This window comes from Ascaphus truei, chromosome 4 (assembly GCF_040206685.1).
Source record: "Ascaphus truei isolate aAscTru1 chromosome 4, aAscTru1.hap1, whole genome shotgun sequence".
Taxonomy (NCBI): domain Eukaryota; kingdom Metazoa; phylum Chordata; class Amphibia; order Anura; family Ascaphidae; genus Ascaphus; species Ascaphus truei.
This window is the reverse complement of record NC_134486.1, coordinates 243,749,595-243,776,120: the sequence shown is the minus strand read 5'-3', so window position 1 is coordinate 243,776,120 and position 26,526 is coordinate 243,749,595. Positions and strand designations below refer to the sequence as shown.

Here is a 26,526-nt window from a genome sequence, read left to right as displayed (position 1 = left end):
GATGTGTAGCGCATGTGTAGCACTGAGGGTGAATCATTGCTTTTAAGGTTTTGCGTAGGTGCAAGAGTAACAAGATTTAGGACACCTTTGGATACATAGAATCTGGCAACTAGAGCGCAATAAAAAAAAGTCAGTTAAGAGCTGTAACTTGTTACCTATCAGCAAAAGTGATTTATGGAATACTAATGATGCGGCTACTTAGGACAGTTGTGTAGTGCCACACGATGGCCATACAAGCAGGATAACCGGCGGCACATTTCCCTGGAGCCGCGGGGAAATGCTCACTGTCGGTATTATGTAAGAATAAATTAGTATTGTTAGGGAAAGGCTAGTAGCAATGTTACTGCCTTAGAAGATGTTACTGTAAATCCAGTTCAAATCAATGCCAGCTCCTTCAGGCAAAGTGTCCTTGTGACAGGCAGAAGGGTGATTTCTACACTGATAAGTACCAAAAAGGAACTGCTTTGTACAAGACGTACTGTACAACAATAGGACCCATATCTATGCCCGCCGTGCTTCTCAGTGTTTGCACCATGCCTCTTGATATCATATAATTCCCATTTTCATACATGACTATATCTAATGGCGCTTGTCAAAATATGCTGCTAGTAGGGGGTGCATAGTAGCCTGAAATATTTGAAAAAGAAAACTACGCACCAATTGTGTAGTGGTAATCGTGATATTATCAGTGATTTAATATCCCTGAAGAAGTACTTGTATTGTACGAAACGCGTTGGATATTCTGAGGCATTTTTATTAAGTCTATTTGTCCCAATTACTATACTTTGGCTCGCTCGGTAACCTGCAGTTAATCCTACTGAGACAGCGCTAGAGGGTCGCTGTACAGCGGCGAAATCTAGTGATGTCAGTGGATCCGCGTCAGGTACTGGAGCTATGACTCACACTGTGGGGATCCATGCCATATAGCCATTAGTAAAGGGATAAAACAATAAAGGGATACCGGCGCCTAATATGTCCAATTAGGTGGATTCTTTGATCCAATGTGGATAGTCCAAATTTCGGAATGATCAGCAAACTGTTGGTATTCTGATGACCAGATGCAACCTCATTCGTTGGATGTGGTAAAGGGACTTACTGCATTGCCGATTCATCCAAACCTGCCGCCCGTCGATCGTGGAGGAGCACCGCCCAAGTGAGGGACGTGGATCAAGCTCCGGTAAAGATCCCAGGATACAGACGTGTGTGCAGCTTAAGGATTTCCACATACACCAGATCGGAGGCACAGGACGACGGCGGTCGTTAGCTGAGCGGTGAAGCAGCTGTTACATTGAGTGGTAACATATACCCCAAACATGTCCTCCTTTTTTGATATTCATTCTTGTACGTGCATTTATCACCTTTAATTTAAATTGTATTATAATTGAGCTAAGGTCGTGAGTGGAGTACCTCAGGGATCGGTACTGGGACCCCTGCTTTTTAACTTGTTTATTAATGACCTTGAGGTTGGCATCGAGAGCAAAGTCTCCATCTTTGCCGATGATACTAAATTGTGTAAGATAATAGAATCAGAGCAGGATGTAATTTCTCCAGAAGGACTTGGAGAGACTGGAAATTTGGACAGGTAAATGGCAGGTGAGGTTTAATACAGATAAATGTAAGGTTATGCATTTGGGAAGCAATAATAAACAGGCGACTTACAAATTAAATGGGGATAAATTGGGGGAATCCTTGATGGAGAAGGATTTAGGAGTGCTTGTAGACAGCAGGCTTAGCAATAGTGCCCAAAGTCATGCATTAGCTGCAAAGGCAAACAAGATCTTATCTTGCATTAAACGGGCAATGGATGGAAGGGAAGTAAACATAATTATGCCCCTTTACAAAGCATTAGTAAGACCACACCTTGAATATGGAGTACAATTTTGGGCATCACTCCTTAGAAAAGACATTATGGAACTAGAGAGAGTGCAGAAAAGAGCCACCAAATTAATAAAGGGGGTGGATAATCTAACTTATGAGGAGAAGCTAGCTAAATTAGATTTATTTACATTAGAAAAGAGGCATCTAAGAGGGGATATGATAACTATATACAAATAGATTTGGGGGCTGTACAAAGAGCTTTCAAAATAACATTTCATCCCAAGGGCAGTACAAAGGACTCGGGCCATCCCTTTAGGTTGGAGGAAAGGAGATTTCACCAGAAACAAAGGAAAGGGTTCTTTACAGTAAGGGCAGTTAAAATGTGGAATTCATTGCCCATGGAGACTGTGATGACAGATACAATAGATTTGTTCAAAAAAAGGATGGACGTTTTTAGAAAGGAAAGATATACAGGGATATACCATATAAGTAAACATGGGAAGGATGTTGATCCAGGGAGTAATCTGATTGCCAATTCTTGGAGTCAGGAAGGAATTTATTTTTCCCCTTATGAGACATTGGATGATATGACTCATGGGTTTTTTTTGTTTGCCTTCCTCTGGATCAATAAGTAAGTATGTATATAGGATAAAGTATCTGTTGTCTAAATTTAGCATAGGTTGAACTTGATTGATGTACGTCTTTTTTCAAACGATGTAATTACAGTTACTCTATGAGTCGTGCGCTGTCTTTTTTCGCATATTGCAGAGTAGCGCTGTTTTTGTTTATTTTTAACTTACCTGTAGAACCCTGAAGCACCACTACTTGTTTTACTTAAACACTTTACACTTCCAGTTTCTTTTGATTTCCAGATCACAAATTGTGTATGCTGTAATTCTTTGTAAAACAGCTTTATGCCTCGGCCATAGTGGAAGCGGGAGTGCGCGCGCGCGCCTTGGCGCAGCGCAGGCTCATCTGCAGCAGTAGAGATTTCCTGTCCTGCAGGCAGAGGCGACAGGGAGGTGTGTCATGGGGCGCAGCCGTGACATCACGGAGCTGGTTCGCACTCATTGGGCAAACTGCTCACATGACCCGGACGTCGCGCGGGAAATTCAAACTTGCTTATCGTGTGAAGCACCGGTCTCCCCGTCGCACTTGTGCACGCGCTCACGTGCGCGCACTATACACAAATTCACTGGCTTCCTAGTGTTTGTTTTTGTCGCTCGCGCCGTCTCCTGCACTATGGACGCAGCCTTACTGTGTTGTATGGAAGGCTTAGAATGTATTAAATGCAGGCACAGTACAGCTACTTACTAAATACGTTTATAATTAAAAAAAATATGTATGTATATCTTTATTTGTATAGCGCCATCCAGGTACATAGCGCTTTACAATACACGTGACATAATATTATAACACAATGGGAATAAGCGCTTCAAACAAAACAATAGTAGAAAGAGTCCCTGCCCTGAAGAGCTTACAATCTAAGTGGTAATTAGGGAGAGCTTACAGAGACAGAAGGAGGGCGTTTTTGTAAATGCGTCTGCAAGGGGCCACGGTCAGTGCATATGAGATGTATAGTATCAGCCAGCGGAGCTACCCATATGCTTTGTTAAAGAGATGTGTTTTATACAAGTTCCTTAAGGTGGAAAGAGAGGGGGCCAGTCGGATATTGAGGGGAAGGACATTGCCGAGGTGTGGGGCAGTGTTTGAGAGAGGTTTTAGACGGGATAGGACGTTAGATACAAAAGGGGTAGATATAAGAAATCCTTGAGCAAGAGTCGGGCAGGTGTTTAGCGAGAAATTAGGGTTGAGCTGTAAAGAGGGGCAGAAGAGTGTATAGCCTTTTAAAGAGAGGAGGAACATTTTGTTATACAGGATTTAATAGGAAGCCAGGAGAGGGATTTCAGCAGGAGAGATGCAGAGACAGATTTAGGAAAGAGAAAGGTGATTCTAGCATCAGTGTTTAGGATAGATTTGTACGGGAGACAGGCGAGAGGTAGGAAGGCCGGACAGAAGAAGGTTACAGTAGTCAAGACAAGAGAATGAGGGTCTGTGTTAGAGTTTTAGCAGTAGAGCAACAGAGGAAGGGGCGTATCGTTGCAATGTTATAGAGGAAGAAACTACAGGTTTTAGCTACATTGTGAATAATAGAGAAGAATGTGAGAGAGGAGTAAAATGTGACCCCTGGGCAGCGTGCTTGTGATACTGGGTGTTTGATCGTTCTGCCAACAGTAATGTAGAATGGGGCAGTAGGCCAGACTTGGGAGGAGCTCCATCTTTGACATGTTAAGTTTGAGTCGGCGTGGGGCCATCCAGGATGATATAGTGGAGAAACATTCTGACACTTTGGTCTGTACAGCAGGTGTAAGGTCAGGTGTTAAATTTGAATTCAAGAGATGTGATTAGGTCACCTAGAGAGAGTAGGTAACAAGAAAAGAGAATAGATCCCAGGACAGACCCCTGGGCTATGGCCACAGAGAGATCGACAGATCTGCACACTTCCTTTATATCAGAGGACCCAGGAAGGGTAATGAATGAAAAAGGGAAGCTACTCAACACACAGCGATATCACACAAAAGTAGTAAGGGATAAAGGAAGTGAATCCATGCCAAGTGTCGGCTTGCTATGATTGCAAAACACATTGAAAGCCTATTTAAAGTCTGTTAACCTTAAAGCAGCTCTCCACACTGATAGTGTTTTGTTTGCAGGTTTTTTTACTTTGATATCTCTAGATAGCCCTTTCCAAAGATGTTGCTATTTTTTTTAATCTGATACTTTGTTCAGGAGATTTAAGCTTTAAAATATTACGTGTGTGGGAGGTTAACATTAAGCTCTTCCCAGAGCCCATTGCAGCCAAAGGGTGACTATGGTAACCTTAGAAGCTAGCGATAACAATATTATGATTTGTAATATTAGAAAAAATGTATATATATATATTTGAGTAGCACATGCTCAGGGGTCAAGATACTTACAGATACGGCAGCACTTATTGTCTCCAGCACTGGGACCAGCTGCCTGACCGCGGCTGCCACGGTGTTTGAGAATTATCGCTGTGGGGGGTCTGATCTGGAAGAATAGACCCCTTTGCAGCTATGTCTTGACAGCAATATCTGTGGAGACGGGGAGTTCTGCTACATCTGTACATTATACTGTATGAGTTAAACTGATATAGGCCTCTGGGGGTAGCAGGATGCTGCTTTAATATACCAGGTTGTGTTTGCAGTGATATGGGTGGTTGCCTGGAGCAATGGGAGGTTATTTGACACATAAAGTGATCATTGTATGGGAGTTTATTCATTAAATTGAGATATTGCCAATCAATTTCATGTTGGAATTATTCAGCACTTCCTATTGTGTATAATTGAAAACACTAGATCTAAACTGTTGGTCATCTTCAGTCATCGTGCATTAAACGTTGATGAAATCTTTTATGAACAAAACATTGTATATATTGGGCACAGTTGCTAGAGAACAAAATAGCAAACCATTGATGCGATATTTCATAACAAATACTTTCTAGCTGACGGCTTTCCCCATCAGGCACCTGGGGCAGTGAAAGGATTAGATAAAAGTGTGAGTGGATCCTGAGAGGTCAAATACATCTTGCCATCCCATTGCAAAACAGGTAGCAGCCATATATAAAAATGTCAGAGGTTTTTAAAGGACGTCCAACCCAGAGTCAGTAGGAATTTGGTTTCCATCAAGATATTCACCAGTTGTAAATGTTAGAAATACACACTAGTCCAGGCACTTACATGAGCCGGCCGCCTCCTTGCTGCCCTCCGTCTCCATTTGAATCCCAGCGTCAATTGACACCGTGGTCATTACCAGTGCGATGTCGCATGGCGCCACGTTGCCATGGTAATGCAATGTCGTTTGATGTCGAGACGCCATGTGGCGTGAAATGACGCTGGGATTCAAATGGAGACGGACGGCGGCAGCAAGTGGGCGGCCGGCACATGTAAGTGCCTTCCCATCAGGCCCGATAGGCCCGACAGCGCGGCAAATGTATATGGGGCAGACTTTTTTGCCGCCCCAAATTTTGCCGCCCTAGGCATGGGCCTAATGTGAAATCTGCCACTGATTCCAGGAGTGGCCAACTCCAGTCCTCAAGGGCCATCAAAAGGTCAGGTTTTTAGGATATCCCTGCTTCAGCACAGGTGGCTCAATAAGTGGCTCAGTCGAAGACTGAGGAACTGATTGAGCCACCTGTGCCGAAGCAGAGATATCCTGATAACCTGACCTGTTGGTAGCTATTGAGGACTGGAGTTGGCTATCCCTGCACTATTCCTTAGAAAGTACTGTAGCCTTAGTTTATAACAGGATCAAGCAAACCAGTCAAAGGGCTTCTTAAGCTTTTGATGTATTATATTAGAGCACCGCATAAATATTCCAACTGTTAGGTTATTTTATCTTGAGCGGCCAAGTGCTGAAGCCAATTTCTCCTTGTCCATAAAGTTCAAGGGTGAGCTAAAACATTAGTTACAGAGCATCATGAGTTTGCACCAATTATAATATAAACCAAGCTATTTCTTGGCAATGTGAAAGGACTGAAAATGCATATATTTTGCTGTTGACAAAGAAAAACAGTTACTACGGGGAAAAATAACTCATGTCCCCGGCTATCTGGCCTGTTTTGAAAAACTTGAATTGTAGAGAAAAACAAATCCAGTTCTCTACCTCTCTTTGCTGGAAACATGCGCGGTCTCTAGATAAGACTGCTAAAGATTTTGCCTGTACGGAACATTTGGAATGCGAATCAGGGTTGTTTTGCACTTTCATCGAAGTCTTCAGGCAGCCTGGGGAGAGCTAAAACACACAAAGACGGGGGAATCTCCTGGCAATTTGGGATTGTAAAGATAATAACGAATCAGTTGTAAGAATTCCAAACTTGTGAAATGTCCTGCAAAGACTGAATCCAGATGAGTTTCCTGGAAAGTCTTCCGATGTTTCAAAGACCCTGGGTCTGAAGCCAAAACATATGTTTTCGTATATGTTAAAATGCCGGTTGTGAGCACTGTTTACTTGTACTGGTTAGTGAAACATTATCGTTGCCTGCTTGCTTTCATTGAAGATGGCAAATAATATTACGGAGACATGTGTTATGTATTATAGATTGGGCCCAGTCCCGCAACAATACTTGAGCCTGGCACTATATTTTGTTGTCCTACATAAACATGTAAATAGTAGGAATAATCACAATATTGACATGACTCTATTATTATTATTATTATGTGAAACAGAGTAGAGCAGTGGTTCTAGCCTGCTAGAAAATATTAGTTCCACAAACCCCTAATTAATGAATATTATTGCCTACTGATCACACTATTGCTAACAAAACTGTTTGTCTGATCCCAGGCAGTACAGTGTCCTGAGCTGGTGGGGTCAATACACATTTAATAAAGCTACAAATGCCCCCTTTGTGTGCAGGCAGCATGGGTGTTATAGCTGTTAATCACTGCAGGAGCTTCCAAAGTCACGTCCCACAATGCCTTGCTGCTGTAGATGCAAATCATTGTGAGGAGCAACTTTGGTGGCTTCTACTGTAATTAACCGCTATACCACTAAGGTGCAGTTTGAGGCCTTAGGCTGTGTTTATAGTGGAGAGTGGCTGTGCTCTCCAGCGCTGATGCTTGCTGATGCTCACCTCTCGCTTACCAAGCGGCTGCTTTTCTTGTTCTTGCCCATCAGACAGAGCGTGTGCTCTAGTAGGCGGGGCTTGTGGGCGGAGGCGGGTCGGGAGGCGTACCTGACAGATGTCATTGTGCAGCGACGTCTCCACAGGGTGTGACGTCACAGTGCAGCGACCACGAGGAACCAGCGAGGCACAAAGAAAGTGAGGCAAAGAGCCAGGCAGCTAGCCTAGTTGTGGCATTAATATTCATTGTGTATATATATATATATATATATATATATATATATATATATATATATATATATATAAAATGCCATTGTCAAGAAAGACCAAGAAATAGCTATGCTCATCTTTATCACAAACATATTGTGTCCTGTTTTTATGTGTGTGTGGCGTAGTTACGATTGAGTGCAATTCGGTCACTCTGCTTGTTTGTGTGTGTTAGTGTCTGTGTCAGCCATGTGGCCACATCCTATGTCCCTGAAGTTTCTATATAAAAAGAACATATACATTGAACAACAAAACAGTACAATGTTCTTAAACAGAATACAAATTTTATTTTAAAGTGCAACGCAAAACAGTGTAAAAAATAAACAGTACAAACAAACCCCCCCTCTTGTTCCCCCGATGGGTCCGTTTGCCCCCCACCCCACAGCAGCCCGTTTGCCCCCCCCACAGCAGTCCGTTTGCCCCCCCACCCCCCACCCCACAGCAGTAGCAGACCGTTTGCCCCCCACCCCCCAGCAGCAGTCCGTTTGCCCCCCCTCCACCCCACAGCAGCAGCAGCCCGTTTGCCCCCCACCCCCCAGCAGCAGCCCGTTTGCCCCCCCACCCCACAGCAGTCCATTTGCCCCCCACCCCACAACAGCAGCAGCCCGTTTGCCCCCCCACCCCCCAGCAGCAGCCCGTTTGCCCCCCCCTCCACCCCACAGCAGTCCATTTGGCCCCCCACCCCCCAGCAGCAGCAGTCCGTTTGCCCCCCCCCACCCCCAGCATCTGCAGCAGCCCGTTTGCCCCCCCCCACCCCAGCAGTAGTCCGTTTGCCCCCCACCCCACAGCAGCAGTAGTCCCTTTGCCCCCCCCCCCCAGCTACCTCTCTCTCTGCATATGCTTGAAAATGGCTGCTCTCGGGTGTAAGTTAATTTCTGTGCTGCGCTCTGATTGGACGGCAGTGGGTCACTTGCGCACCTCCTCTCCAGCAAGCACAGAAACACAGGTTTGCCTGTAGCTAGAAGCTGAGCGAGGTTCAGCAAGCGTGAGCAAGCAAGCGGAAGCTTTCACTCAGAATGGCATCATAACATATAATGGGTCTCTGAATATATGCCAAGCGCGCCTCAGCAAGCACTATGCCACTATAAATACAGCCTAACTAAGTGTGCAGTCGCCACATGGGCTCATGAACCCACTATACTGCCTGGGATCCGCCATTATATATTTTTGGAGCTAACGCCTTGAGGATACCTCACGAACCCCTACATTTTCCAGAGAGCTAAAAACCCTCTTCTGTAAATGAAATAAAATGCATGAAGTATAAAATATTTTATGAGTATCCTCTATCTTAATACGACTTCTGTCATCGTATGCATATTGTTTGTCCTTAATTCCTCTGCACATATTACTCTCCTATCATCTTTTGTGGTTCCTTCCATATACTTATACTATACTATTATACCAGGTGCCCTTATGTCTAATCTGTTTCTCATACACACTGCAGTTTGGATTGACAGCAGGGACCATCACTCTCATAATGTAACTCAATGAGTATTCTGGAAGCCATACATGAAAAAAGTATGCTGCTTGTAATAACAAGATCCATCTCTAAACATTAAGGCCTTAGTATACGAAACAGCGATAAGGCACCCCATGGCGCATTGAAATTAATACTGGACGTGGTTAATCATAATAACTAGGCCCTTTTGCAGTATTGTCACTGTTGAACAGCAGTGGGGAAGCACATGGTGGCGTGTCACAGGATTTTCCAAGCAATATTAAGACATTGTCTCCTGATGCCTCAGGAACTTCATTTGTGCCGATAATGAGACAATGAGTCTGGGAAGAGCGGTGCAGCCCCCTTTACTAAGTAATCAATGAATGGAATAGGGTTAATAATGATCTGGTATGCAATGTAGCATGCGCACTCTTTGTAAGACGCAACGCCTCTAAACGTTGGCTCTTTTATTTTTTTTTACAGGTCATTATTTTGTGTCGTGGAGAAAAAAAATAAAAAATAGCAACATCCACTCAAGCATCAAACCACCCTTGTCCTCAAGATCGACAACAGAAGCAGTCAGGTAATTGAGTTTATTCCATGTATGTCTTTATTTATGTATGTATGTCTTTATTTATATAGCGCCATTAATGTACATAGCGCATCACTGCAGTAATACATGTGACAATCATATAAATAACACACAGTACAAATAACACAAAATGGGAAGATGCTTCAGACATAAAAGTAACATTTAGGAAAAGGAGTCGCTGCTTCAAGGAGCTTGCAATCGAATTCATTCCATGATTCTGTTTGTCGCAAATGTTCCCTATTTCCTCTGTATTAGAAAAATGGGGCTAACAGTCTAAACTTTACAGAAGGAGAAAGGGACGTAGGCTAATTTGATTTATTTCCTTGCCCTGCGCTGGAGTTAGAATCGCATTGTAGTGCAATGTATCGGCACATTGTACATTTGTATTAACACAATGCATTGCAGGCCACTCCCATACTGAATGGTGTCAGCAAAGGAAATAAACCAGCGATGACCCACAGACTCAGACTTCCTACTGCAGGGATTTTTCTAGATATGCCTTTTTTATTTTTGAAATAGAAATATCTATTTGTTATAACTTTTTCCCTTTTTAATCAATTAAAAAAAAAAATTATGCTCAGTATTTGAACCTATCTTTTTGTAGTGTAGCACAGGGGCTAAAAATAGACCAGGTTTTGAAGATCGCTCTATTAACACATACTTAAATAATTGACCTAGCCTAATTATCACAAAGACAACTTGATTGGTTATGTACAGATGTATGGCACAGACAGGAGAGAGAGAACCTGCTCCACCATATAGAGCTTGGCTAGTGGCTAGGGTAGAGGAGTGCTATCAGGGAGTAACTGCAGCATATACACAAGGAACCCTATTGGTGCAATCTTGAACTGCCGCTAATAATTTAATATATCATTTTGATTTAAATGAATCAAAATAAAAATGAACGTGGCAGCAAAGCAATATAAGTTAAAAGGGATGTGAATCTCAACTTGACAGGACTGAGATTGTCTATAAAATTGAGGTGATTCGCTGTGGGTTTCGTTGTGCTGTGAAAATATACTTACAGTGAGTGCTTTAAATGCACTAAAAAGTTATCCCACATATATTCTTCAGACCAGGGCTGGCTTGATGGTGGTTCCAGACTCATTGTCTCCGGAGCCACGGCTGAATAGGCAAAAAGCCTTGTCTCTGGAGCCTGTGCCAGCCTCGATATCGTGGGGGGTAAGGGGGTTGGGAGGTGTACATGTTTCTGGATCTAACCCCCCCAGCCATAATCCTTCGGCACTAGGGCTGCCGTAGCCGCTTCCCTGCAGCCTGTCTTGGTGCCGGAGACGCTTAGTATGGCTTAAAAACCTGGCCTGGTTGTAACCAAGGCCTGAGCTTAAGAAAGCCTTGTTTTGCATTACACAGTACGTGTATTTTCTTACATACTTGGGAATATCACAAATTGGATGCAATTTCTACCAAGGACATCATTGATTTGATTCATTGTGTATAATCTGAGTGTGTATGTGGTACCGTTTTATATAAAAGCAGGGCACGAAATATTTGTTTTCTTTGTTTATATAATCATTGTGCCGATGTACAAAGGCTCTTCAGAAGAATAGGAGTTGTCCATGATGAAAGTATGGTGGGGAAAATAATGCATGAACTGGTAAAATGTGAGACTTTGGCTTTCAGACATTAATGACCGTTTGGAAGTGAACTGGGGCGCTCCCTTTACACAATGCTTGAAACTGAACAGAAGAATAAGGTCAAAAATAAATATACATATACCACACTTCAAATGCTCAGTGTCTGCTGCTCAACCCCTGGAAAGGATCTTCCCACGATCCTCAAGAAAACATTGGTAGAAAGAGAGACAGGGGGCGCAGACAAGGGTCAGAGTTAATATCAGACCAGCAGTTTAAAACACATACATTGGTAAACCAATGGTTAAGAGCACAGGGGTGATAAGAGTATAACGTAATATGTACTCACACGGGCCTGTGTGGTACTGGGTAGTACTATAGGTATCTTTATTTTCTTTCCTCCTTCTTGCTAGTCAGTCATGCTCCTTCTTCCTCTGTACATCATGGATGGGCCACTCAGGGCGCATGTAGTGGAAGACAGCGCCACACAGATTAATAAAAATACATTTATTTGGCAAAGAATGTGAGACAACAATTCACTCACATGTAAAAAACTGCTCAGGGACACCGACGCCAACCACCCGCTCTCCGGTGCACTGTGCTCCTGTTCGCCGCGTCCGGTCTACAGGACTGTTCACCGTCAGTGCAGGCGCTAGCTACGGTGTCATCGAGCAGACACACAACTTCTGGTCCAGGTCTCTGCACACACTGCACCGGAGAGCGGGTGGTTGACGTCGGCGTCCCTGAGCAGTTTTTTACATGTGAGTGAATTGTCGTCTCACATTCTTTGCCAAATAAACGTATTTTTATTCATCTGTGTGGCGCTGTCTTCCACTACATGCGCCCTGAGTGGCCCATCCATGATGTACAGAGGGAGAAGGAGCATCACTGACTAGCAAGAAGGAGGAAAGAAAATAAAGATACCTATAGTACTACCCAGTACCACACAGGTCCGTGTGAGTACATATTACGTTATACTCTTATCACCACTGTGCTCTTAACCATTGGTTTACTATTGTATGTGTTTTCAACTACTGGTCTGATATTAACTCTGATCTTGTCTGCGCCCCACTGTCTCTCTTTCTACCTATTAATGACCGTTTTTCTCAGTAAACCAGAACTTCCCAGTTCTGCAGAGGGTTCACTCAGCAGCGCCCGTCCCCCAGGGATCGCGACTACACAATTGCTTTGGGTAGAAATCACGTGGTCGTAGGCAAGCCCCTGATTATGTAAATGGCAGTTTACATATCCGTGTTCAACTGTTTCCCCCTAGAGAACAATAAAAAAATACAGTAGCATGACCGACCCTGTATGTCATAAGGACCCCTGGCGTGCCAGCACTCGTGACATACATGGTGCATCCTAACCGTTAAAGCAGAAAATCCACGCACCTAAAATGTGTGTTTTCATCGCGTAAATGGGGAGATTCTCATTCATTAGGGTGAAAGGTTCCATGGAGAAAGTCGGATAAGGAAATGTAAACAAATATGAATTGTCCGAATACCTATAGCTTACCCCAGTGCAGTATAGCTGTGGGCAAAGTCCCTGGGCTTTGGCACAGAAAAGTGGGCGCCAGAATTGACAGACCAGGAGAATAAAGGGAATGAGTCTATGATGCCTCATGTTCCCTTCATTCGTTGACGGAGAAGATCACCGGGTGTTCTCATTGTTTTCACTGGTCACTTGCCAAAGAATATCTCCTGAACAGGTGACTTCCCGTAGTAAGACATTGTACTCGTGACGTGGAGGAGGCCTGCTGCTTTAGCCTTTTCATTTGCCGCGATCTTGCGACGGAGCCCGGAGAGAGCTTTAAATAGTTTCCTACTTTGCTTTATCATTCCTACGCTTCCTCTCCCTGACAAGCACAGCTATTCATGCAAGCCCTGAATCCGAGCTTCGGGGTTTTTTTTTTTTTAATAAAACAAGCAAACCTAATTTTGCCGCCTCTTGGATTTTACGATGTGGCAACTTCTAACTGGAACAGGCTCCCTCCTGCAGTACCTTTGTGGTTCATTTTGACATTCAGAAATGGAGCATTACAGTAATCCTAGTAACATTACCAAAAATATAGCATTTTTCAGCTTCCCTAGCATATCCTGATGGTCACCTAAGAGCTGTGGCTTGGCATCCAAGTGGCCATTAAATACCACAAGAAAATGGTCTGTTCTAAATTTGGAAAATTGCTAGTAAAAAAAGGGTTGCTGCATATTGAATTAGCTGCCAACGATAGGTAGAGGTAAAGGCCAAGATGATGTATTAGATGGTAGCTTTTTAAAAGTATACCTTTATATAAGGTATTAGCTGTTACCTTTAATTATGTTAACACATTTACCCAATGATTATTTTTCTGTCCCATTAACTGACAAGTAGAAAATAGACTTAAATAGATTCCATAAAGCCTCTTCTAGTTAACATGCACTTCTCCGTGTCAAAGGTTCCCTCTAGTCCGGGGGTGTTCAAACTGCTGGGAGCTACATTTTCTGGGAGGTGCTTACAGAGGCCCCACACTCTTCCCCAAAGCATTTAAATTAAAAGCTGGGGAGCGCGCACAAGGCCTCAGTAAGTCTCTTACCTGGTCTCCGGCGGCTGCCATGGCAACGCGGCACCAAATGCCACTGCGGGGTCACATGATATAACAACGCAACGTCACATGACATCGTGACGTCAGAGGACACCGGAGAACAGGCACGGGGAGGCGGCGTGAGCAGGGGGGAGGATGTTGTAGACAGGGGGGCGCAGACGGAAAAGTTTGCTCACCCCTGCTCTAGGCCAGTGTTTCTCAACCAGGGTGTCAGGGATCCCCGGTGTTCCGTGACCATCTGTGACCCCAGGAGAATAAAATCTGCTGGCTGCACAGCAGGCACTCCCCACGCTGCCAGGAGACGTAGAGGGTGCGATCAGCATCTCCTATCGCAGCCAGGCACACAGGAGACAGAGAAGCCTCTATCTCCACGGGACACGTCCACTGAGCAAGTTTCCGGTGTGTGGGAACGTGTGAGAAAGAGGGCAGTAGTGAGAGCTTTGTTTGGGAAAGAGAGTGTGATGACTTTGTGTAGGGAGAGTGCAGGAGGCTTGGGCTTTTCGTGTGGTGTAGGAAGGTATGTGGTGTCACTAAGAGAAGGAGGGATGAATGTGGTGTTTGATTAAGAAAAGGGTGAGAAGGGAGGGGGGATAAATGTGGAGTAAAAGGGTACATATGTGCAAAGGTCAATGTGGAAGTGTGGAAGGTTGGTTGAGTGTCCTGGGTGTGAGCTTGTGAAAGGACGGTGAGCATGTTGCGTGTAAGGGAGGAGGGGATGAATGAGCTCTGAAGAGCAGGGGTGCCCTGAGATTTAAAAAATTCTTCAGAGGCGCCCCTACACAAGAGGTTGAGAGCCACAGCTCTAAGCACTGCAATGTTGACTCTATTAAAGCAGTAATTCCCCAGCAAGCTCTATTTATTTTTCCAAATTATCCAAAGCAGGTGGTCTCCCAGTGTAGTACTGCAGTGGTCCCACTCAGGGAGTGTCTTTGATTGAGACGTATTTTAAGAGGGCTTAAGAAGCCTTGTCCAAGATGACCAACAGGGGCATAACTAAACTACTGCATAACCCTGCAATGCAGGGGGCCCAAGAGCAGGGGAGGGGCCCTTGATGGCTGGCACTGAAATTTTGGCATGGCAAGAATTCATCGGGCACAACCTCCATGTCAGGCTGCCAGGGCCTTTGTTTGGTGTGGGACTGTCATGCTAAGCCCCCCGCCAGTGTACCCGTGTCCCGGTTGGTGCCAGAAGTTGAGCCTGCCTGGAAATCAGGCCCAACTTCTGCATCCACCTTTTGTGGCCCCAGTTTCCCACAGAAGTGGGACCCAAGGCGGTGCCCCCACCCGACATTGCTCACAAGGCAAGGTAATAGGGGGTTGATTGAGTGTGAGGAGGGGAGCAGGATTGAGTGTGACACAAAGGGGGAATTGAGTAAGAGAGGAGAGGGAATTGAGTGTGAGAGTTAAAGAGGAGTGAGGGAGAGTGTGAGTGTTAGAGTTAGAGAGTAAGGCGGATTAAGTGTGAGAGTTAGAGAGGAGGTTGGGAGAGTGAGGTCATTAAAGCATAAGGGGGAAGAGTGAGAGATTTAGAGAGGAGGAAGTGTGAGAGAGAGGAGGAGGGGTAGAGTGAGAGGATTGAGGTGGAACGACAGAGCCACTGATTGAGCCACCTGTGCTGAAGGAGGTTATCCTGAAACCTGACCTGTTGGTGGCTCTTGGGGACTGGAGTGTCCCATCCCTGTGCTAGGGCAATCACTGCAGTTCATAGGGAAAGCTCAGCTGTTAGTTCAGAGCGATATAAACCATTTTGTACGTTTTTTCTTTTTCTCTACTGCGGCAGAGTGGCTCTGAATCATGTCTAGATGAAGCAGAAATAGCCCTTTTTTTGTCACAGTTTGTCACATGAGAGGGATGATGATAGAATGACTTCTGCACTATCATATCTCCCCTGTCCTCAACACCACTCTCCCTATTGTAACACAGCTAGCATAGAAATAAATGAAGGCAATCATACCCAACACAGCAGGGTCCTGCTCACTAGCTTAATTGACCCAACAATAGGATATTATTGGCTTATGTGAATCCATTAGCAGCGGTTGCCACAACAACCAGGCTTTGTTTACTGTGGCATGCGGTTATTAGCGAGATAGCAGCCTGCTCCGGTTGTAAATGTAATTCAGAATCCAGAGAGGTCCGTAATCTCGGCCCTCACCCAGTGTTGTTTTGTGTGTAAAATATTTAACACAAAGTCCTTTCTTTGTACTGTAGGTGTAAGATGAATCACAGCACAACTAATGCGAAGCATGTACGAGTCTATCATACAGGGCTGCCAACAGCGGGGGACAAAGGGCACGGGCGTCCAGGGCCCTGTGAGTCCCTGGCCATTTTATTTAAAAAAAAGGTTCCGCCGGGTGTCCTGTCTGCTGCCTGTGGGCCCGGCCCGCTCCCCCCCCCCCTCGCTTCCTCGATCCCCACGTGGGACGGAGGGCGGGGAAGCGCCAACCCTGCACCCCCCGCGTGCGCCTCCTGCCCCATGCAGCAGCCGCGGGGGATGCTGCAGCCGCCTGCTAGCCTCGCGCCCCGCCCCAGCGCTTCCCGCGCGCCAACCCAGCAGCCGCGGAGGATGCTGCAGCCGCCCGGCATCTCCCAAGCTGCCCACCTCCCGGTGCGCTCCCCGAGCTCACCTCCCGTGCGCCCTCCAAGCCCACCTCCCGTGCCCACCTCCTGCCCCGGGCAGCTGCCAAGGGGACATCGGGGGCAAGCGGCAAGGAAGCAGGAAGCAGCACCCACCCGGTCAGGGTAAGTCACCCACTCAACTGTCACTGTCACCCACCACTCAGTCACTGTCACCCACCACCCAGTCACTGTCACCCACCCCCGTCACTGTCACCCATCCCCGTCACTGTCACCCACCCCGTCACTCTCACCCACCACCCAGTCACTGTCACCCACCATCCAGTCACTGTCACCCACCAACCAGTCACTGTCACCCACCACCCAGTCACTGTCACCCACCCCCCTGTCACTGTCACCCACCCCCCTGTCACTGTCACCCACCCTCCCTGTCACTGTCACACACCCCCTGTCACTGTCACACACCCCCTGTCACTGTCACACACCCCCTGTCACTGTCACCCACCACCCAGTCACTGTCACCCACCACCCAGTCACAGTCACCCACCAACCAGTCACTGTCTCCCACCAACCAGTCACTGTCACCCACCACCCAGTCACTGTCACTGTTTCACCCAGTCACTAACCCACTCACTCTCCCACCCACTCACTCTCCCACCCACGCACACACGCACTCTCCCACCGACGCACGCACTCTCCCACCCACGCACGCACTCTCCCACCCACGCACGCACTCTCCCACCCACGCACGCACTCTCCCTCCCACGCACGCACTCTCCCTCCCTCCCACGCACGCACCCTCCCTCCCACGCACGCACTCTCCTACGCATGCACTCTCCCTCCCACGCACGCACTCTCCCATCCAACCAGTCACCCACCCAGTCAGTCACCCACCCAGTCACTCACTCACTCAGTCACCCACCCAGTCACCCACCCAGTCACTCAGTCACCCACCCAGTCACTCAGTCACCCACCCAGTCACTCAGTCACCCAACCAGTCACTCACTTAGTCACCCACCCAGTCACTCAGTCACCCACCCAGTCACTCAGTCACCCACCCAGTCACTCAGTCACCCACCCAGTCACCCACTCTCTCACCCACCCAGTCACTCACTCTCTCACCCACCCAGTCACTCACTCTCTCACCCATCCAGTCGCTCACTTTCTCACCCACCCAGTCGCTCACTCTCTCACCCACCCAGTCGCTCACTCTCTCACCCACCCAGTCGCTCACTCTCTCACCCACCCAGTCGCTCACTCTCTCACCCACCCACCCAGTCGCTCACTCTCTCACCCACCCAGTCGCTCACTCTCGCACCTACTCACTCACCCACCCAGGCAGGCAGTCATCTGTCTTTTGTTGAAAATATAAAAATAAACAGGTTGCATTGTAATGTTTTTTTCTGTATCACAATAAGAAAACAGTTAAGTAAAAGTTGCGCGGGGGGGGGGGTTCCTATGGGTTCGGGGGGGGGGGGCGCTATGGGTTTGGGGGGGCCCTGCTCGTTTCATTTGTCCCGGGCCCCATGATTTCTGTTGGCGGCCCTTCTGTCATATACAAGAAAATCGTCTCATTGTTAGTTTTCTATTTTGTGTGTGTGTGTGTGGGATTGGACGTCGCAATTGACATTTGATATTTTCACCGTTCCCAAAATATAATATTCAAAGATTATGTGTGAAGGTTGCAACATCATTGCTCCTTATGAAATAAATGAAACATCAGAATTTTTTTGTATTGTGTTTTTTTAATTGTTAGTTCCATAATGGTATCTTTTATTGTTTTTGGGTTCTGTATTTGCTCATTTCAGCTCTATGGCTTGGCCTTAAATTTCTGTTTCATTAGCATGGGAATTCTAATTATTACAGCACACTCTCACCAAGTGCCCTTACTCACCCTCTTTGCCAGGAGCATAATATGCTTAGATTTGATTCTTTCTTGTACTCTGTATATACTGTAGGTAGAATGATCTATATATACACGTTATGTAACCCGCCTTGCCGGCACTAAAAGAGTTTATATCTAGTTGGATATATATACACGGCTGTGCTCAGTCCCTCATACCTTGTCAGGCTGCTGGATCCAGGCTGGGCTTTATTCTATGAAGATAGAATAAGGATGGGCGCCAGGAACTTTTATAGTACAATCAGATTTATTCACAGCCGTTTATAATGCTCATCATACAAAAGAGAGACTTCACTTCAGAGATTAACAGGTGGCTAACATTATGGTCACGCTGTGCTTCTTCCCCTGGTAGCTCTCACTCCTACGCTGCTTGTTTCCCTTAGTATTTGGTTACAGTGGCAATCTCCTGCATAGCGTCAATGTTACCCCATCTTGGGTGGGCCCATACTGGGGATACACACTGCTTGCTCTTGGATCATTATCCCGTTACTGTGTACAGCATACCTAGTCCATAGATATTGGACCGGGAGTTTACTAAGGAGCTTCCAGTAGGGCCGAAGAGATTAGCCTCCGGAGCTTCTACTCTGAGAACTCCTGCTGAGCACATGCTCACTCCTCTTCCTGCATTAGAACAATTTTGGGCCATTACTATAGGCGCGACCTATATAGGGTACGTTCCATAAGTGAAAACAATAAATGGTGACAGGACATCCTTAAAGGAGCAATCCATGCAATAATCTACATGTGCGTTTTCTTTTTAATAAATCAGTTCCGCAGTATTAAATCACACTTACTGCATTTTTTTTATTATTAAACTCAAAATGCCATTTTTTATACTTGGCATCCTTTGATTGCTATAGCAGGCTTTAGCACACTTGCCCAGCAGTGCAAGGTATTTGTAACACTTTCATGTTTGTGATAATTTGTTGCCAATATTCCCAGCAGTTTGAGTTGCAAACTGTAACAATAGATAATGTTACCTTAGTAATATAAGAGTACATTGTAACTGCTAAATTACACCGACTGAAGGATTAATTGAAACTGAAAGGCAGCCATTTAGTGAACCCTGGGAAATAGGATCTTTGCTGATTGATTACGGGAGAACAAATCGATCAGCAACTTAGTTAATTCGTTTTTTAATAAATGTAATCAAAGGCTGTGTATATTAAAAACAGATAAAAAAATAATTTTAAATGTCGCTTGGATTGCCTCTTTAATACATATAATATAACTATAAACTTAAACATATATAAAGGACTCACAGTGAGGCCCTCTACCTGAACGCAGAGGAACCTGCTTATAGAACATTGGGTGGAGCTATATATACTCTAGGTCACTATGGGGACATCACTGGTCACAAGACACTCTGCGTCACCTGATGGGGACGGGCAATACCAGAGTGATCCCACCCTGTTAACCCATTAAGGCTGTTAACCCATTACATTACTTAGTGGTCTGGGGGGGGGGGGGGCTCTTGTAAAAATAGTTGTTTACAGTATGGTGTGTTATGTTATTTCTTTATGTAAATGGTTCAAAAATGTAATATTAACTATATAATGTCTATAGAGTCCTAAAGGTCAGTGTGCCATGGCAGAATTTAAATGTTGATTCTTATTTTCTGCTATGTCAAAATATATGCCATAGGGAACCGCAGCAATGCATGAAAAGCTGATGGAATGAAGCAGCTGCTGAGCTAGACTGAGAATTGCTATTGTCTATAGAGCCGACCACTGACAGTAATCCAATCAGGTCTCGTCTTGCCAGGAACTTTCACACATTGCCAGCGGAACACATGCAGTGCAGTATTATAGCACTGCATTAATGCAATGTCACCATTTGAACCTTTTGACGTTTTTTAAACAGGCCAGCAACCTCACACTCTTTGAAGCCTTCACCAGATGGCAGGTCTCCGTTTTGTAGTAAGGCTCTGTAGCATTTCAGTGGTTGCATACTTGGACTCATGAGGTGTACTGTTCCACTTGTTTTTGCCAGAAATGTACAATGTGTGGTTTGATAGGTTGAGTCCACACTATACAGATCAAACAAGGCACAAACTATATGTATATATAAATAACGAGAGATAAATAGGCATTGGAGAAAATGCAACTCTTTTTAAGCATGATGGTGTTTTTCTCTTGCGGTGGCTTTTAGCTGGTAGCCTGGTGAATGCTATTCCACTGCAAGTCTTGAACTTCATTGAATGTTGTCCAAGAAAGACAGCTGAGCAATCTGCAGGAAGCAATCTTTTCCTAGAAGTATGCACTTCTAAATCCTTACAAAGTCTCCTACCACTGAGATAGCAGAGCTGGGCAAGCAGATCCCATCTGCAAAAGACTTGAGTTACTGCATATAAAACAAGCTGGGGGGAAATAGGAATAAAACGTTCATTATAACTTCAGGAACCAAACGCACAGCCTCAGAGAACCACTGCACCGGTGCTAAGTCCAATTCGTCAGTTCAGAGGCAGCTGTTTCCTGACATGTCTGTAAAATGTTGTGGAAAAATTAATGAAGGTGGTACAGTAATGGTTTCAAGCTTGGCTTGTGGAAAAGATGACTGTGTTTCCATCAGCAATTAAGAATGAACAAGGTTTTTTTTCTTTTAGTGGGAGCAGTATGTAGTTGTAGTACACAGGAAGGAGAGGAGACAGCAACGATGTGGGGTTGCTTTAGGTCAGCAGTGCAGCTATATGTAAGGAATAATGTACGGCCGAACTCGCACAATGAGCTTGTGTTTCCACTAAGGGGATGGGATATCAGGGGATAAACCTCCTCAGTGAAGCTGGAGAGGCCCATTCTGGTGTCTCAACCCACAAGATGTTCTCACAGGGAGAGTGACTGTAGACATGGTTTCCTCTGCTTTACTTCTCACAGTGCAATAACTGCACTATTATGCATAGTAAAATCTGCTAGGTACAAAATTGGTGTGCAGTATGTGGAACGTATCAGTCTGTCAGTCACCCATTGCTTGTGGCTTAGTTGATCTTGCGGGATTAAAACACGCCATTCGTCCAAGCCCATTACAAGGCAGTACCTTCCAGTGATTAAGGCTCGTCATAAAAGAGGGTTTAGCTTTGGAATATAAAGTTTTGGCCAGTGGAAATATTTCTTGCTAATTTAATTTAAGTTAATACACTTAAAAACATACTGTATATACTTTCCATTTAGCTATATAGATGCTCTTCTAATAGGAATATATTGTAATTTCATTACAACATAAGGAAGTGTAAGTGTTTTAATTGTCTGATAAAATACATGTACATTTTAAGACATTTAGATGGATCAGAATTGTACTACAATCTACTATTGTATTTTTTATTTATGATTAATATACTGTAAGGCTTATTTGAAACCTTTGTCTCAGACAGTCTCGTAAAGGGCATTATAATTGGCCAGAAATACAGTCACTGACAATTAGAGAATTACAGACATCGACCCATTTGAGACTGTGATACTGAATATTTCAATGCATTTGCAGCCACCAAAAGCTGTACATATTGTAGAATTTAGAACACACAACAAGTCAATTCTAATGACACCAGAATTCTGACCAGGCTCCTCTCAAAATCAGTGTCAGAGTTCACACCTTTAGCCACTAAGACACTCCTTCAGCTCCTATTTCTCAACCTCAACAAAGATTGTTCCACCTATGTTTAGGTGGTTAAAAGGCAGTGGGGTTCAACTGGATTTTGATTTCACTGCATTTTATTTTTTAAAGAGAAGCTTTACTTGGTGGAAGTGCACAGTCATGCTCGTACTATGCATGTAAATTTATTTTTTCCATTTGGTGGGTCTTAAACTAGTGTAGTCTCACATTTTTGCTTTGTATATAAATCCTTAGAATATGTTCTCATTCATAGTACCACTGGTCAAAAGGAAACCTCTATAGACTCTAACTCTAATAAGAAGACCGTTGTTCCTGAAAATATTATTTGTTTGGTACACAAACCCTAAATCTAGGGTCGTTAAACCTTAATAGCTGCAGTATTGTAAATAACTTTACAATGTTACGTAGCCAGAATGATATCTAGAAACCATCCATGGAGCTGCTGCTTTCAAATAATGCCAGTGCTTTGTAAACCAGTATAAAAGTGTAGCTGTAATCTTTTTTTTCTTTGAACAAGCACCAAGTGCTGACTTACGTGCGTGCAGATTGATATCAGTACTCAATTAAACACACCCAAATCCAAAATACAGTAGAGGAGAGCTTCCAGATTCCTGGAGAAACATATCAATGTCCATGCCAGAATTATTCACATCAAAGACATTATGGGAACCATTTAAAGATCACACAAGCAAGAGGTATCACATCTTACCATCTTTTGGAAAACCGCGTCGAAACGGAACTCCCTTTCTCTGTGTAAAATGTACTTAATTGACAGGCCGAAAAAGGCCAGATCAGCCACTTTGGCTAATATAAAAAAAGCCCCTTTAGTATTATAGTTTTTAGAAATGCAAATACAGAATGTATGTTCTCTGATGATAAAGGAGCACCCACAGGCTGCACAGGAGGCAATCTTTTCCACCACTGCCATAAGCACACTTAGTACTCTATATGTGCATAACTACCAGCTGTGTAAACTAGGACAATTCAGGTAACATGAATTTGACTCTAACGTTCTTTAGTTCCAGACTAGGTGTAAAATGTAAAGGTACAGCCCCTCACAGAGAGAAACACAGGAATGAAAAGTACTCTTAAAAAACTTACAATTTGCATTGTCACTAAGTAATTATTTGGCAAAAGAACCTGCCAGTTTAAGATAATCTGAATCCAAGTTTTGCCCCTGGGCAAAATTAAGTTTAGTTGGCATTAAAAAAAAATAGGATATTTTCTTTAATAAATTTGTCAGTCTTTATGGTGTAATCAAAAGTATATTTACGATGGTGTAACATCGATGATTCCTTCATACCCATCTAAGATCTCTGTCTAATATGCAGGTAGTCCTCGTTATCCAACGTTTCACTTTACAATGAATGGCATATCCAACACTTTATAATGCAACCCTACGGGCCGTTTTTCGATGACGGAATGCGTTATCCGACGCCGGAATGCGTTATCCAACGCTCACCGCCACTGATTAACATGGGACTCACTTTACAACAGTTTCACTATCCAACTCTACTTCCAGAACGGATTCCGTTGGATAACCGAAGACTGCCTGTGCTGTGAAATGAATAGGACGGACATCTTCTCCAGCATTAAAATGGGGAGCCATACAGTTACTACTAAGCAGTCTTGTATCATAGGGCACCTAGCGGCGCTGGAAGATACCTTACAGCCCATTCATGTCAATGTGCTGCGTTGGAGAAAACAATGGGAGAAGTTCTGTTGACTTCATTGGGCGTTTTCAGCTCATAACAGAGTGATCTAGTAGAAAAGGAGAAAAACTGGAAGAGCACTACTGTAGGTATCAAAAAGGTAGAAAGGAGGGTGCATATCCCATATAAAAAGATTATTTATTGGTCATGGAAAAACAGGGCAATGGAGAGCCCTACCAACGTTTCACGCTTCACAGGCTTCACTAGCCTACCCCTTGGACGGAAGCACACCTGGGGACCCCTCACCTTTGGATCGCATTGACTGTGCAGCACTCAGAGTGAGTCAATCGCTTGCTACATGTTTTCCTGTTCAGGACTTTATTTAGACAATTGGTACGTTATAGGGTGTTATTATGCTCAATCTTCCTGGTGTTATTGTTTACAACAGCGTCACTTATCAGTGAGCTTACCATCCGGGATTGCAACCCAGTACCTGTCTTCTATCAAGTTTATGTTTAGGGGTCCCCCCTACAAGTATCTGGTTATTCATTCATTCATTTATCCTACTGTTGGGGTCTTTAGCATTACGCAGTCACATGGTCCATAAAAGAGTGATCAGCCACTTGGCCCTAAATCGCCTAATTCACGGCCCGATGGTATAACCACACAAATGGTTGACTTTTTTTGTCATCTCCTTTTTAGATGAGCAGGAAGATAATAATCTAATAACTTTGCTGCATTTCAAGGTTTAACGATGCTTGCCTGTAGTAAACATGCATTTATTGCAGATTTTGTTCTTCTTTCGTGGATATGTGCAATAGTAAATGTAGAAACCAAATGTACAGGAAAGCTTATAAATGGGTAGGAATGTAAGCTGTCTCCGGTATGAATCAGCAGTAGGGAAACGTTCACTTGTGTGTCTCTTGATCAGATACGAGGCAGTCTTATTTATTTATTTTGCTTCCCTAAACATCAGCATTGTCATCAATTAGATAATAGCCTGTTCTCATAAATATAGCATTTTTTCCAGTGGAAAACAAAATAATATTTCAACCCCTTTGCTGCCAGAGGGGCCTGCAAAGTATTAAGTAAAAGGTTTGGATCTGCCCCACCTTTCTTCATTCACTCCAAGTACTCCCACTGTAAAAGGCTCTATTCATCTAGTGCCACCGTTTCACCTACAGACAAAGAAGTGGTGTAGTACGGCAGGCATTGCTCATAGGGCTCCATGTTCAAAGAGATATGAAGGAAAGAGTGACACTGTGCTCATTTGCATGTCGTTACCCAGAATCCCTGGCTGCAGTTGAAGCACTGTTTGCTATGTGGTAACGGGGAAAGACAGTGTTGCAGCGTTGTGTTTTTATTTACTGTACACTTACAGGCACAAACTTTGAAACATTCTATTATAATATTGCTCAGGAAAATTAAGTCCCTAGTTGCTCAATAAACTACTCCCCAAATTGTTCTGATGCGAGCAAACTTATTGTGAAGTAGCTTGATTAGTTCACACAAAACAACACAACACTCTTACGTCATCTGACCATCATTTCGCCCATTTGTGACCATTGCCAACGCAACATTAAAGGTCATACTCATAAATTTGTATGTACTGTAGGAAGGGACATTTTAAATATACAAGCACTAATGGCATTTTGGTGAATGACCGTAGACTTCATAGTTATGTCACAGACTGAAGAATATTTTAGATAATTATGATATTCATTGATAGCATTGGTGGTAGTCAGTTATGTGCCCTAAGTAAGAGATGTTAGGGTCTCCCAACCCTCACCCAATCCTTAATGGCCTAAAGCAACAATCCAATTTTTCCCCCCTTCATTTTCCCCCCCATAGGAGTGAAGCAGGGGGTCTCCGATCTCAACCCCATTCATTTCAGCTCCGGGGACCCCCTGCTTCCGTAGATTCTTACATATGCAGGGGCTGCCAGTAGACATTCCGCTCAGCCACCAGGGTTCACATTATGGCCACGTTTCAAAGCTCCCGCGGCCTGCGGGCCAATGGGAAGCCGTGTCGTTATGAGGTTCGGGTTCCTATTGGCATGACGTGGGAGCTTTAAACTTTAAAACCCAGCCAGCTTAGCCGGAGCGGCTACAGGCACCACCTACGGAGGTAAGAATCTCCGGAAGCAGGGGGTGCTCAGAACTGAAATTAATGGGGTTTAGCGCTGGAGACGCCCTGCTTCAAACCTGTGGTAAAAAATGTAAAACAGCATGAATTGTTTCTTTAAGAAACGACTTATGATATTAAATTTCATTGATTTAAATGATATATTTTTAATTAATAAAATGTGCGTGGCTGAAAAAAAATACATTGACTTTGTACTTTCTCACCAGAACATGGATGAGCCACAAAAACCTCCATTTCTATTATCTCTACATAAAATTAGAGATGTGCAAACGTTTTGCGTTCTTAAGCAAACTTCGCAAATTTAAATTCAGTGAAAAAGTTGGATTCGATACAAAACTGCAACAAGTTCACTTAAACGCTAAAAGTCAAAGGGCATGGCATATTCACTTAATTTCTGTTCATTTATTTTTTTAATCCAAGCAAGTTTAAATAAATGGGAAAAAAAGGTTTAAAATCGATAAGCTGCTTTCTTCAATTAAAAAAGCAATATACAGGCATACCCCGCATTAACGTACGCAATGGGTCCAGAGCATGTATGTCAAGTGAAAATGTACTTAAAGTGAAGCACTACCCTTTTCCCACTTATCGATGCATGTACTGCAATCGTCATATACGTGCATAACTGATGTACTGTAAATAACGCATTTGTAACAGGCTCTACAGTCTCCCTGCTTGCGCACAGCTTCAGTACAGGTAGGGAGCCGGTATTGCTGTTCAG

At 44.2% G+C, this 26,526-nt stretch overlaps 1 protein-coding gene across 2 annotated transcripts in view; it reads left to right on the top strand.

Moving 5' to 3' along the window:
- HIVEP2 (HIVEP zinc finger 2) overlaps positions 1-26,526 on the top strand; it is a 240,886-nt gene that overhangs the window by 134,535 nt on the left and 79,825 nt on the right. For both annotated transcript variants that reach the window (XM_075597117.1, XM_075597118.1), the window contains exon 2: positions 9,648-9,747. The gene's annotated coding sequence lies outside the window, so the exon portion shown is untranslated. The remainder of the gene's footprint in view (positions 1-9,647; positions 9,748-26,526) is intronic.